Raw genomic sequence first — 15384 nt, 5'->3', positions numbered from 1 at the left:
ATCAGCTGCCTCTTGCACACCCCCTACTGGGGATGTGCCCGCAACCAAGGTTCATGCCCTTGACCGGAATCAAACCTGGGACTTTCAGTCTGCAGACTGACGCTCTACCACTGAGCCAAACCGGTTTCGGCTAATGTTATCACTCTTAATTTCATTTTCCCATCTTGTATTTTTATTCTCTGTCTGCATTTTCTTCCTTGCCTTCGCCCTGCCTGACACAGTGAATGAATTTGTGTTGGTTCAGTCTCAACCATATTTTCAGACTTTCATATCCTCCAATCCCCGGCCTCCTTCCCTCATGACCTTGATAGCTGACATTGCTCAGGTGCCCAACTGGTGTCCTGACCCCGAGGCTTTCCCTCATCAGTCCTTCTGCTGTCCTGTCCACATGGCTATTTTCCTAAATACAAATCAAATTGCGTCACACCTCACTTAGAGACAATCACCGGCTCTCTTAGCTTACAGCGTGACTAGCTGTCACCATCTGCAGACCGTTGGGAGAGAGGGGTATTCATGCTTTCCCTGACCCAGGAAGAAAGGTGAAGGGGGGGTGGGGAGGGGACTCATCCTCGAGCGAGGACTGGCTAAGGCTCTTGTGGTGACTGCCCATTGGAACCACCTGAAGAGCGTTCATAAACAGACACCAGGGATGCACAACCCCTTCCAGCCACTAGATCAGAATCTCTGGGTGAGGATGTGTTTTCTGTAGATTGAAATAGCTCCCCTGAGTGATTCTAATGAACCGTGAGTGTCACAACCCAGTGTGCTGGGGAACCCAGCGGGCTCTGTACTTTGGAATGGATTATGTCCTTTGACATAATCAGCGCCACCTCATGGGAGGTGGTCTCTTGGTGGTTCTTTGGCTCATGGTCTCAAACACAACAGTGACCCGCTGGCCCATGCGGCCATCACAGCCCTAATCTTGGCTCTGCTGCTCTGTAAACTCTATCAACTGATCGAACTTGCCAACAGCCAGTCTGTTTCACACATAATATGTTTTAACACTAAACCAATTCCTCATTCTAGATATGCATATGCTGCTTTCTATATGGACTTAATCCACAACGTTTTAGTTATCTCCTTAAAATAGCATAGTAGTATATTTTCTGAAGCATGACTTGAACCAAATGTATCTTTGTTTGCTTCGGGCTTGATTTGAAAAGCTTCTCCATAGTTAGGGTTTGTGATAATTTAATAGTTTTAGAAGATATGGAGATATGCTTCTAATTCATTAGGAAAGATCTTATAGGTCACTAAAAAATTAGTTTGTTTCCTTTTAGGGTTCAGCAATTGTGATTTTGTGTATTCGAAGGTGGGAGGGGGGGCGTGGCTTTATTTGATTATTGGCATGTTAATTTGCTTCTAACTAGGAAACACATGTTTCCTTTGCTGGTAAGCACAACACAGCAGCTGCAGAGAACTACCCCATGGCCACAACAAAATTTCAATGTACAGGAAGCCTCATTTTTTTTTCTTTTTTTGTGTGGATGATAGATAAGCCCAAAACTTTCTGGTTTTGTTACACGAGTCTCTGCCACTGCCCTCTGGCTGGTCCAGACAGCCTCATTATTCAAGTCAGGACTGGCCAGGCTCTGGGTGAACCTGCCTCAGGTAGATGTGCTTTTGCTCCTCGCCCTGAAGTACTCCAGACTTCCCTGTGTGCTGCCTACCGTGCGATGAAGTGCTCATTTGTCTGCACAGCGTATCTCTGCATTTCCTTGCTTTCTGAATGCAGGCCTTTATTTTTGTCTCAGTTGCCCTACCTCTCCTTCTCTCCCCCCCTCCCATTTTCTTCACCAATTTGCCCCACCTAATAATTATAAAGAAAAATGTTAGCAACAAAATCTTCCCCTTCTCTCTTGCTTTTTTATCTACATAAATATCCTTGACTAAAAGACATTTAGTACAGAACATGCATTAATTTTTAATTTGTCTCTTTTTGTGGTTACTATGTTCTGGGGACTGAAGGACCTGAACAATGGTCTTCAAAACCTTATGCTAAGCGAAGTAAGCCACTCAGAGAAGACAAATACCATATGATCTCATTTGTAGGTGGAATCCAAAGAATAGAATAAACGAAGAAACAACACAGAATCAAACTCATAGACACTGAGAACAGACTGACAGCTGCCTGATGGGAGGGGACTTGGGGCTAGGTGAAAAAGGTGAAGGGATTAAGCAAAAAAGCAGAACAAAAACAGATTCATGATGCAGTATGCAGATGAAGTGTTATAGAGTTGTGCGCTTGAAACCCGTAAGGTTTTATTAACCAATGTCACCCCGATAAATTCAATAAAATTGAATTTGTTAAATTCAATAAAAAACACATAGAAAAAGAACCTTGGGCGAAGCCTTTGTTCTTGTGTGCAGGGATAGAGCTCAGAGCATGATGGAGTCTGATCAAATAAATATCTGTTATCGGAAACAGCCTGTTCGAGGTGAATATGGATTTCCATCACATTAAATCCAAGCTTGTGAGCCAGAGTTTTTGTGCCTGAATATTATTAGTAAACAGAAAAACAATTTTGAGAGATGGCAGACTGAAAGAATTATTCCCCTTAGGTGAGCTGCCCCTGAGGTAGCTGAGGACTACCTCTCTACCCATGAGGTAGCCCAGAGGACTCTGAGGATAGGCCGCTGCAGAGACACGGGCAGCCTCACTGCCATTTCAGAGGAAGGAAATCTCCCAAGTGCCTTTCCAAGAGGCTCACGCCTGCTGTTGATGTTCCCTAGTGGTCTGGAGACAGCCCATTGTGCCTTTGCAGTGGACGCTCTCCTTGGAGGACCTCATCCACTCCTCTGGCCATCCTCTGCCTGTCCCTAGTTCCCTTCCGCAGTTGTATTTCCAAACAACTATCTCTTACACAAGCAGATCCCACTACACAATGGTCTCTTGGGAACCTCCAGGTATATCCAGAACAGAAATCGCTCTTCAGAAAACTCCAGTCCTGCCACCAAACACGCTTTTCTCCTGAGTGTCCCTCTCATGATTATGGCACTATTGCCTGTCATACTTATAGGCTGAAAACATTAGGGTTCTCCTCAGTTCCTTTACTCCACTGTTTTGCCCAATGATTTAGCTGTGAAGACTCCTGATTTTACTCCCCATTCATCTCTTAAGGCCATCTGAACTATCTCTGTCATAGTTCATTTACTTGCTATCTCTCACCTCAATAGGAAAAATGCCTCCCAACAAAGCTTTTGGATAGCTACACAGCTTCTATATTACTAGGAACCATTGTTCCACAGCACATATTCTTTCACCCTACAAACAATAAACTTTCAGAGGCTTTTAGAAGCCTGCAGGACAAGGTCTAAACTTCTCTTCGTGGCTTCTCAGACCTTTCCCAATCTGAATCTAACCTATCTTGCTAGCTTTATCTTTTCTCAAAAAGTGACACACTCCTGCCCTGGCTGATATAGCTCAGTTGGTTGAGCGCTATCCCATGCACGAAAAAGTCACTGGTTCAATTTCTGGTCAGGGCATATGCCCAGGTTGCAGGCTCCCCAATCACTATTTCTTTCTCACATTGATTTTTTTTCTCTCCCTTAAAAAAAAAATCAATAAAAGCATATGCATATATATATATATATATGTATACGTATACATATATATGTATGTATACATATATATGTATGTATACATATATATGTATACATACTCCACTCTCCAGCTATTATTACACTCTTCAGCTATTATTACACTCTTACTGCTCCATACGATGAATTTCCTCCAATCTATCATTGAATTCTTATGTTGTCCCTATTGTGTGCAAGCACTTTGTTAGGCACCATGGATTCAGAGGGGGATTGGGCACAGCTCCTGGGAATGCTCAACAACAAAGGGGTAAATAGGTAAGAATAGAGGTTATAACCCTAAATAGGGAGAGATAAGAACATTCTGTAAGACTTCAAAGGAGGGAATCTTTAAATCTTCCTGAGAGGCTTAGAAGTCTTCTAGAGGAATTAGCTACTAAATTGGGGGTTGAAAGACAAGTGCAGGGAGAACAGCATGTGCAAAGGCACAGAATTATACAATGAAAAAAACCTGACCTTGGAAGGGTGAGCAAGTCTGCATGGCTGGAGTAGAAGGTACCCAGAGGAGTATAGTAAGAAAGGAGGCTGGAGAGGTAGGTGGCGAAGAGCTGAGTTTGCTAGGTTATGTTTGTACTATCATTTTTATCCTCATTCACAATGAACATGTTCCATCTGTATTAGCACAGTTTTTTTATTTTTGCAGCCAAGAAAGTAAGGGTTTATTAATCGAGGAAATGATGCCAAGCGTGGAATCACAGGTGAGTTAGTATTCTAGACCCAACTCCCTGATGACTTCCAGGGGACGGGCTATGTAGGGGAACTATTATTAATCATGGTGGCTAAAAGACTTGGGGTTGTGGGCTCTACCGATTGGTTGGAGCCAGGTAGGGAGTAGTTGATCATTGTATCAGATCCTGAAGTTCCCATGGCATTGCATAACAACATCCTTGGCCTCAACCGTGTGAGCATTTTAACAAGATGTGTTAATTCAATTCAACAGATATTTATGGAGTGCTCGCTGTGTCAAGATCTGTATCATTAGCCTTTCCATGGAATCAGGGCGCAGAGATTTTATTCATCCAATCAATATTTGAGAGTTAGTATAGATAGAGTTCCCATGACTTATACTGATCAGATAGTCCTGGTTTAGTACCCCATTGAGGTAGAATCCCTTCTCACACTCAAAGCTTCCTGGTCTCAATGCAACAGTTATGGTCACCCAACAATCAGAGAATTATTGTGTTAGGTGCTGGAGGTACAAAAGCGAAAAGGAGCCCCTGCCCTTAAGAATCATAGTCTGCTGTGGGAGGGAAGTGATGAAGTATTTACAAATGCAGATGATAAGGTAGTGGGATATCTCTATTACTCTTTGGTGGTCTCTCTCTCTCTCTCTCTGTTTTACTGGAGCACCTGGCCAAAGGCAGGGAGTCCAATATAGTCTAGTTTCACTATGGCCCCTGACACCGACTGTACTTAGGGATGAAATACCAGCAGCCGCAGTGCCAAGAGCTTAGGACCCACATGCAGGTGTTGATGAAGATGGGATGCAGGCAGGATGGAGAGTAGAGCTGCTGTGGTGGGGCAGGCCTTCCCCTTCTGCTCAGCAGGCTGAATACAGCAAAACGAAAACCTTGGAGGAAAGTCTTCAAAAATCTACTGAAACCAACTATGCACCCTGGATAGCTAGCTATACACTCTTAAAAATGTTTGTGGGAATTTTTGGTGAAGTGATAAGTTGACAAATTAGCTTTTGGCAAACTTGTTTTTTTTTGGAGAATTGTCTTTTGGAGAAATGGGTGGGTTCTGAGCATCAGATAGCAACAAAGAAAATATATAAAATTTGAGGCAAAGGGGTTAAAAAGTCAGACTCTGGAATGAGTTGAATTCTGGCACTTTCATCTAGTAATTGCATGACCCTGGCAATCAGCTAACTTCTCTGAGACTGTTTCCCACCTTAGGAAGAGAGTGCTATATGAGTTAGGGGGTTGCATCTGGCAATAAATATAAAGGCTTTTTCCATAATGCCTGGCCCAGCATATATAGCGGTTGTTATTTTACTGGATCGGGGTTTCCAACCCTAAGTTACAGGCCCACGGTGGCAATTTAAACTCAGAGACCTGTTAGGGGTGTTGGCGCTGGGTGAAGAGCAGAGGGCGGGAAGGGAAGATACTCTGACCTCAGTATGCACATACTCAGTTTGCACAAAAATACTCAGACCTCAGGGAGGGAGGGTTTTGCTTTTTCTGGCAGAATCATATGAAAAAGAAAGTTTTCTCCTGATTAGGTGCTAAATATTTGCTTTGTAAACATGGCCTTTCATAGCAAGTGGAGAGTCTGCACCAAGATACTGACAACACGCGAACAGAGGACACGGGAGTATGCCCTGATCTTTCAGCATCCTCTACCCCTCCATTGCTCCAGCTTCCTGTTGTCCCCTTTGGTTGGAGACTTTTCCAGGCCGACCTCATGCAACATCAGAGGAGGGCCTGGGCCTGGGCATCCTGAGTCCTCTCCAAAGAGTCTCTCCAAAGTAAGGCAATGCTGCCTTTTATTTTGTAGCACTTGGGGTCGATCCCCACACTTGAGGAGGGTTATTTAGCAGGAGAAAAGCATTTCCACCAAAAAGTCTCCTTTCTCCCTCAGGCGTCTTACCTGCCGCAGAGACCAATCCTCTTATAAGAGGGAGGCTTTTCAAGTCTGTCAAAGGACACTGCCAAGAGGGCAGATTCATTATCTTCAAGCCATTGTAGGGTCATCCTTACACTGCACTCCCCCCTGACCTTTTTTGGATGGTGATTCAGAAGGTAGATTGTTCTTCTCAGGAGTCTGAGTTGTTTTGATAATCTAGTAGCATAAGAAATTGGGCTATGTGGCATAAGAGAGAACCCGAGGACCGACCTCAGGTGGAGCCCGGGGAAAGAGTGATGTAATAGGTATACTGGTTAATAATGCGGATTTGGGATAAGGACACATATGTAATACCTTAATCAATAAAGAAATTTAAAGAAATTAAAAAATAATGTGGATTTTTTAAATAGAGGGAGTTACACATATGTTGATATATATGCAATTTGATATGTACACTATTTTGTTGTATTGACAACAAGCTTCAAAACTTCATATATCAAATTTTCTGAAGGTGTTAACATCGTAGATATTTTTATGCTTAAAAATGTCGAATTTCGTGCCAAAAAAAGAGCATTTGCAGGAAGTTTTAATTTATTATTTTATTTGAAAAAAAATGCTGCTGAAAATTATTGTATACTTGGGAAGCTTATGGTGAACATGCTCCATCTCAAGATACTTGTGAACCATGGTTAAACACTTTGAAAAGTGATGATTTCAATGTGAAAGACAAAGAATGTCTAGGTCAGTGTTTCCCAACCTTCTCTCATGATGAGAATCACTTGGTGGAGTTGTTAAAACACAGATTCCTGAATCCCAACTAAGAAGTGCTAAACTAGGATTTTTGGGAACATATAGGTAAAATTGTATACTTAACTAGTGCTCTAAGACAGATGTTATATACAGAGCACTAAGTTAGGTATGCAATTTTACCTATATGTTCTCAAAAATTCTAGTTTAGCACTTCTTAGTTGGGATTCAGGAATCTGTGTTTTAACAACTCCACCAGGTGATTCTCATCATGAGAGAAGGTTGGGAAACACTGGTCTAGGTCAATCGAAAAAATTTGAAAACCAACAATTACAAGCATTTTTGGATAAAGATGCATGTCAAACTCAAAAACAACTTGCAGAAAGATTAAATGTTGCTCAGCAAACAATTTCCGATCATTTACAAGCAATGGGAAAGATTTTAAAGGAAGGAAAATGGCTGCCACATCAACTGAAGAAAAGGCAAATGGAAAACCGAAAAGTCATCAGTAAAATGCTGCTTAAACGGCATGAAAGAAAGTCTTTTTTGCATCCAATTGTGACTGGCGATGAAAAGTGGATTTATTTTGAGAATCCCAAATGCACAAAATCTTGGTTGATCCAGGTCAACCATCAACATCGACTGCAAGGCCAAATCGCTTCAGAAAGAAGACAATGCTCTGTGTTTAGTGGGATCAGGAAGGTGTGTATTATGATCTTCTAAAACCAGGTGAAACCATTAATACTGATCGCTACCGAAAACAATCAATTTGAACCACGCTTTGATTGTAAAACCACCAGAATGGGTCAGAAGACATGGCAAAGTGAATTTGCTTCATGAAGATGCACCATCACACACTTCAAAATCAGTTAAAGACATGTTAAAAGATCTTGCCTGAGAAGAATTAATCCACCCGCTGTATTCACCAGACCTTGCTCCCTCATATTACCACTTGTTCTGATCGATGGCACACGCACTTTCTGAGCAGCACTTCAAAACGTACGAAGAAGTGGAAAATTGGGTCTCTGAATGGTCTGCCTCAAAACAAGAAAAGTTCTATTGTGACAGTATCCACAAATTACCTGAAAGATGGGAACATGTGTAGCTAGCAATGGACATTACTTTGAATAAAGCAATTTTGATGTTTCTCTTGAAATTATTGTTGCTTTGATGATAAAATCTGCACTTTTAATTGGTTAACAATTATTCTGCATTATTAAACCAGTTAATAATTTGGATTAATTGTTAACCAGTTAAAAGTTCGGATTTTATAATCAAAGAAAACACTGATGTTCCCTCTGATTTGGCCCCAGTAGACATTTCCAACATTATTTCCCCATTGTTCACACTCTAGTCCAGCGTTTTTCAACCGCTGTTCCGCGGCACACTGAGATGTTGCCTGGTGTGCCGTAGGTGCAGACAAGACAAGAATTTTATAATTTTTCACTATTTTGTTTACTTAATATTTCATAATAAAGTAATTATAAAATACTTTCTTTGTGTTTATTTGATTCCTATTCAAGAGAATTACTTTATATATAGTCAATATAGGCACAGAGTTAAATTTTTTAACATTTTCTAATGGTGGTGTGCCTCGTGATTTTTTTCATGAAACAAGTGTGCCTTTGCCCAAAAAAGGTTGAAAAACACTGCTCTAGTCAAGCTAAAAAACCTCAGCCTCCTCATCTTGGATTATCCAATATGCCCAAAGAGGCCCCCTGCTTCCACTATTGCCCTGCTGTTTATTTTCACCTCAGCACCACAGCAATCCTGTTTAAGTCAGGACTTAAAACTTAAGTCAGACTATGCCAGTCATCTCAAAACTGTGCAATGTAGCGTTGCCAGATTCAGCCACTAAAAATACAGGTTGTGCAATTAAATTAGAATTTCAGATAAATGATAAATACTTTTTATAAAATATATTTTATTGATTTTTTTTTTTACAGAGAGGAGGGAGAGGGATAGAGAGCTAGAAACATCGATGAGAGAGAATCATCGACCAACTGCCTCCTGCACACTCCCCCCACCCCCACGTGGGATGTGCCCGCAACCAATGTAAATGCCCTTGACCAGAATCAAACCTGGGACCTTACAGTCTGTAGGCTGACGCTCTATCCCAGTGTTTCCCAAACTTCTCTCATGATGAGAATCACCTGGTGGAGTTGTTAAAACACAGATTCCTGAATCCCAACTAAGAAGTGCTAAACTAGAATTTTTGAGAACATATAGGTAAAATTGCATACCTAACTTAGTGCTCTGTATATAACATCTGTCTTAGAGCACTAGTTAAGTATACAATTTTACCTATATGTTCCCAAAAATCCTAGTTTAGCACTTCTTAGTTGGGATTCAGGAATCTGTGTTTTAACAACTCCACCAGGTGATTCTCATCATGAGAGAAGTTTGGGAAACACTGCTCTATCCACTGAGCCAAATCGCTTTCGGCTAAATGATAAATATTTTTTAAATATAAGTACGATTCATGCAATAGTTGGGATATACTTGCATTAAAAAAATCATTGATCATCTGAAATTCAAATTTGCTGGTGTCTTGTATTTTATCTTGTGACCTCACACCAATGATTTCAATCTCATGCAAAGTTACATGCTTACAACAATCCAGTATGACATGGTGCCTGTATCTATCTGATGTCATCACCCATCACTCTGCCTGCTTCCCCTTCCTCATCCAGTGTCTCTTATGCTCCTGGAACACACTAAGCCCCCTGCCTCAGGCCCTCTGCACTTGTTTCCTCTGCCTGCGGTCCTCTTCCCACACTAGTAGGCACCGGTGCTGTCCCTTACTCCCTGCAGCTCCCTGTTCAAATGTCTTCTTTTCACTGCGGCTTTTCCTGATGATTATGTCTAAATTGTCACTCGCTACGTGCTGCCACCCCCTGTCCTTCTTTCCTGCATTACTTTTTCTCCAGAGCACGTAGTTTTATCTGACAGAATTTCTACTTGTTTATTTGCTCCTTGCCAATCTTTCTCGTCACTCATAACCGGACGTAATCTCCATAAGAGCAGGCATTTCGGCATGTTTTATTCAGTGCTGCCATCTCAGAGCTTAGAAAAGACCTGTCAGAGTAGGTAATCAATAAAAATCTGATGAATGGGCAAATAAGTCGATAGACAGATAACTACATAATACAACTTTAGTGAGTGATAAATGCTACAGAGACAAATGAAGCAGGGCAAAAGAGTAGAGTGATGGATGGGGCTATCCTAAGTGGGGTGGACTGCTCTGAGGAGCTGATATTTTAGCAGAGAACTGAATGAAGTTTTTTTTTTTTTAAGTTTATATAATACAGTGTTATCAACTATGAGAGACCTGGTGCACGGATTTGTGCACATTGAAAGGAAATTAATTAGAAGGTGGGGCGGGACTGGCCAAGATGGGCTGGACACGCCCTGGAGCCAACCTCCCATGGTTTCTCCTTTGCATCTGCAGAGTGAGATCCCTGTGGGGGTCCCTCATCTGGTCTGCAGGGATCTGGCTGAAACTGCCTCTCTGACATCCTCTGAGGGATTCCAGAGTGCGAGAGGGCACTCCGCAAAGTTGCTGTTGTATAGCGTGTCTGGTGCAAATGCAAGTGTGCAGTAAACCAGATTTGGGGCCCAGCAACAATGTAACTCATGGCCGAAGGTGGAAGAGTGCGACTCCACAAGGAATTGGGCTCCCTCCTCTCTGGTTTTGGGGTGTATTACCCGAGAACCGCTGCTGCAGCGTGGCAGCTCCTACATTGAGTGTCTTCCCCCTGGTGGTCAGTGCAGGTCATAGAGACTGGTTGGACAGTTGGACACTTAGCATATTATCCTTTTATATATAGAGACTAGGCACCTGTTGCAGGAATATTCCTGCAAGACTTCTGGCAGGCTTCCTTCCCACCACTGACACCTCTCCTGCCCCCCACCTCACTTGCTGCTGCGGGCAGGGCAGGGTGGGGCCCGTCCCGCCCACCCCACCATGTCCACAGCTGTACCTCTGACCCCTCGAGCCCACCGCCCCTGCTGCCTCCCGCCACCGCCACCGCTGGGCACCTTGCCCCGCCCCGCCCAGCACGTGCTGCCAGTGCTTTCCCTCCAGCAGCCACAGCCGCAGCCACCTTGCTTTCCACTTTCCCTCCCTCTTCCTTTTATGCTGTCTTCAGTCTTCACTCCTCCTTCCCTCTTTGCATGCAAATTAACCGCCATCTTTGTTGGGTTAATTTGCTTACTTGTTCTGATCCGCTGGTGGGTGTGGCTTGTGTAGCAGAGTGGTCGTTAATTTGAATAATCATATTCCTGCCTCTGGGTAGAATAATGCACTTTCCAAATTACTCTATTATTAGGTGAGATAGTCTCACTGTTTTACATTAGATCCTCACTGAATGAAGTTTTGAAAAAAGTCACCTTCCACCTCTAGCCTTCCTTTTGCCCTTTGTTCTACCTGAAATCACCTTCTCCTCACCTCCTTGGATAGAAGTCCCACCTCAAATGCACAGAGAGCTTGGCCATCGGACCTTCTCCTATGCAGACATAAATAACAGCAAACTTTCCCCTCTGTTCTGGCCCATGTAACTGTCAAAGCGAACAATGACTGACTAGGTGGGAGTGGTGATGGGTTTTACTTTTCATGCCTCGAACTTTGTTGTAGCTGCTGGCTGAGTCCCACTGACAGTCATGGACAACTGCTTGTTATTTAGCGTTCCTCCCAGTGCTGCACCCTTTCCTCCTGACACATGGGACTTGGCGTGGGACTTCTCTGAGGCAGCTCCATGTCATCACTCCACACTGCGGGCCACAGACCGGAGCTTTGCCCAGGGAGTGAAGGAAAAAGTCATGTTCTGTGAGGTCACAAACTGGGAATCTAAGGATTTCTTATCTCATACATACAAAACAAAGGGACTATACTCTCAATAAGGACCATCTGGAAGACAGTATTTTGAAACTTAGTATATGTGCTGCCAAAGCGAGCACAGTATTTTGAAACTTAAAAAAAACCCAAAACAACACTAATGCTTTAATCTTCTTAGTGTCTTTAAACATCAGGTCTTTTTTTTTTTTTTTCAAATTCAGCTGGGGGATAACATTTCTTAGTGCACCTGTGTTGCTTTCTGAGAGAATATGTCTCTGGAATTGTATACAGAAGCCTCAGTGCCTTGCCTGAGTCTTGCGTTAGGGATTTCAGAAAAATCTCCAAAACCTCCCCCAAACTGCAGGATTAGCGACTTGGTTGGGAGGGGTTTCTATCTCTCAGTACACTCACTTTTGCCTTCTTTCCTCAGGATTTTCCAGGTACATTTTGCATATTCAAATGATAAAGCAGTTGTGTGAGAAACTTTCTTATAGCTTCCAAATATTACAGAAAAGAAACAGTTTTACTCTGAATGAGAAAACCCAATAACACAAATTTTATTTCATTTCATTTTCTCTTTGGCTGTTCTGGAAATTTATATTAGCCATTTAATTTTACTGTTGTGATTTTATAAGGATATTATCTCGGTGTATAATAATGTTGTTTTTCTAAAGAGTTGTACATTGTATTAAAGTTTTTCAGTCTAAATTTCTAAAAGCTAAACATTATCATCATTTTGTTTTCCATGTAAATTTTGAAAGTCAAAGGACCTGTAGGTAAATAAAAAATGCTGGAATTTTCTTCCATTTCATGATATAGCTCTCTGGAAGTTACTTTTCTAATCATTTATAACATAGCATTTATCAAGTAATGATTAGTTATGTTTTTGTTTGGTGTACTATTCAAATTCAGTTAAAGGCTTACGTGGCCCTGGCCAGGTGGCTCCGTTGGTAAGAACATCACCCCATACACCAAAAAGTGGTGGGTTCAATTCCTAGTCAGGGCACATGTCCAGATTTCTGGTTCAATTCTCTATCAGGGAGAGTGCAGGACACAACAGATTGATGTTTCACATCGATGTTTCTCTCTCTCTTCCTCTTTTTAAAATCAACTTAAAAAAACAAAAAGGTTGCTGAGGTTGTAGGGGGGGAAAAAAAAAGACTTATGTGACCAGTGACCAAACATCAGCCAATGCTCACAATAGGGATGGAATAAATTTACTTGACTACTTTTCACATTTGCATTCTCAAAGTGAAGAATGATTTCCTCTTGATCAGAGGTACAAATACATCATAATGATAGTTGATGAGACTATGTTCATAACCTATAAAGAGACACCTGTGAAAAAGCAAATCACTTGCATTTTTAAAGGCCAGTACTGGAAGCACATAGTAATAATAGCTACCATTTATTAAGTGTTCCCTCCAATAGAGGCACAGTGTTAAGTGCTTTACATGGATTACCTCATTTACTCCCCATAGCAGTTCTCTAAGTGGCATTCCATGATCACCCCCATGATACAGATGAGGGCTCTGAGCCTTAGAAAGCAAGTGTCATGTAGAGGCAAGGGGCAGAACTAAAGTTTGAACTCCAGAGCTCCGGAGCTTAACCTCAGTGCTGGAATGTCCACCAGCTTTGGAAATAGTATTGTAGTATAAACAGGATACAATTTCTAATTAAAAACAAAACTCCCCCCCGCCCCCACCTCCGCAAAGAGGTGTAATCATATTCCTGCCTCTGGGCAGAATAATGCACTTTCCAAACTTCAATGCTCAGCTACTCTGGTGACTGGTCAACACTTTGCCATCCTGTTACAATATAACTGACACTTGCAATTCAAATTCTGCTTAATGATAATATTTAAAAACTCTATGAACGTGGCAGAGAGACACAGCCCAAGAAAAATTAATAATGTTCAAGGTCATAAGTCAGCAACACTCAACACAGATATACACAAGAGATGAAATGTGTACATAATCAGAGTATGAGAAGAAATAGAAGGGTCAGTGTGGTTGCATGGTCAGGGCTCCGTAAGGCATCTTGATAACTCCTACATTGTCTAGCTGAATGTCTTGCATATGGTAGGTGCTCAACAAATACTTGTTAAGTGCATGGAAAAAACCCAACTAATCTCATAGCAGGGCCTGCATTCCACACAACAGATATGACCTTGTCACAATATTAACAACTGTAAAGGGTGCTCATAAGTTGTTAAAAAGAAAAAGAAATAACTTCTAAGCATGTTAAAATAAGAATGATTTCATTGACTCTCAGCTTCATAGAAAAAGACAGCTTGGGGGGAAAATAGCCTCTGCAAATGAAGAGAAAGACTTCTCGTCATAATTATAACACATCCTCAAGTCAAGACTACTCTCTCACAGTAGAGGAGGGTGATTTCAAAGGCTAGAGAAACCTGCATGGATTGTTCACAGTTGGCAAGATCATTACAAGGGATTTTATGGATTTGAAAGTTGATGAAAGACACTAATAAGCGATAAGTAGACTAGAATATCCTCAAAGGGCAAGGTTAATGCTATAAAATAAAATCAATAGGTAAATTAGACATGCCATTGTCAAATGCCCTTCTGTAAAATACAAAATAAAATAAAACAATTGCAATATTTTTCCAAAGTGCAGAAAAAATGTTGAAGAACACAACTTCCTTCATTTAACACGCATCTCCCCTTGTTCATAAATTTTTTTTCTTAAAATTTTCATTTCTACTATATGAGAACATAGATGGGAATTAAATATTATTGGAATCTGTCAGGAAGATATAATCATTATTTGAACAATTTAATTTTTATGGACAGATGTTTATTCTTTTTTTGTGATTTTTATATTGTCTCCATTTTTTGTTAGTAAAAGTATTCTTGGTTGGTATGGAAAATCTGTTTTGTTTACCATTGCATTAACATACACAGCTTTTATTATAAACCAAACCACCACAGACACAGGAGCAAGCCCAGCACAGGTCTTTCCAATTAACTCAAGCTAGGATTGCCCTTCAGCCTTCGCACAGAATTGTGGGAAACAGTCTATGGCTGTTTAAGGGCACACATTTTGGGTGATTTAGTATGCCCCTAAATAAACTGATATACTACCGCACCTCCAAACTCAGCACATAATACTCAATACGTACTTTTTGATTTAATATTTATGTTAAAAGAAATATAAGAATACCATAACTACTTAAAAAAGTTCTGCAACCTGACTGAGTTTGTAAATCATTGTATTAGATTATATGCTCTATAAGTATAAGAATAAAAGTAATAAGATTAGATTACAAAAAGCTATTATATTCCTACTTGGTTTTAAAAAACAACAACAACAACACAGTTTAAAATATTTTTACATTTGATCCATGTAAAATAAAAAGATAAAACAAAGAAAAGTGATGAAGTTTATTATAGAGAATATTACATAAGTTTAATGGGATAGATCTATTATAGAAGAAGTGTTATTTTTATTTATAAAATAAACAGCAGCAACAATGACAAATCAGAATCAAGCATGTAGCTGCATACAGGAAATGCTCTTGAAACCAACACAGACTAAAAGTTAGAGTGCAGTCTAAAATGAGCACTTATACTGGTGTGAAAAATGTGCTGCTGTCCCTGACTAACCTTGTTCTG

The sequence above is a fragment of the Pipistrellus hanaki genome, assembly GCF_964339955.1.
Source record: "Pipistrellus hanaki genome assembly, chromosome: 7".
NCBI lineage: Eukaryota > Metazoa > Chordata > Mammalia > Chiroptera > Vespertilionidae > Pipistrellus > Pipistrellus hanaki.
Note: the sequence above shows the minus strand (reverse complement) of the source record.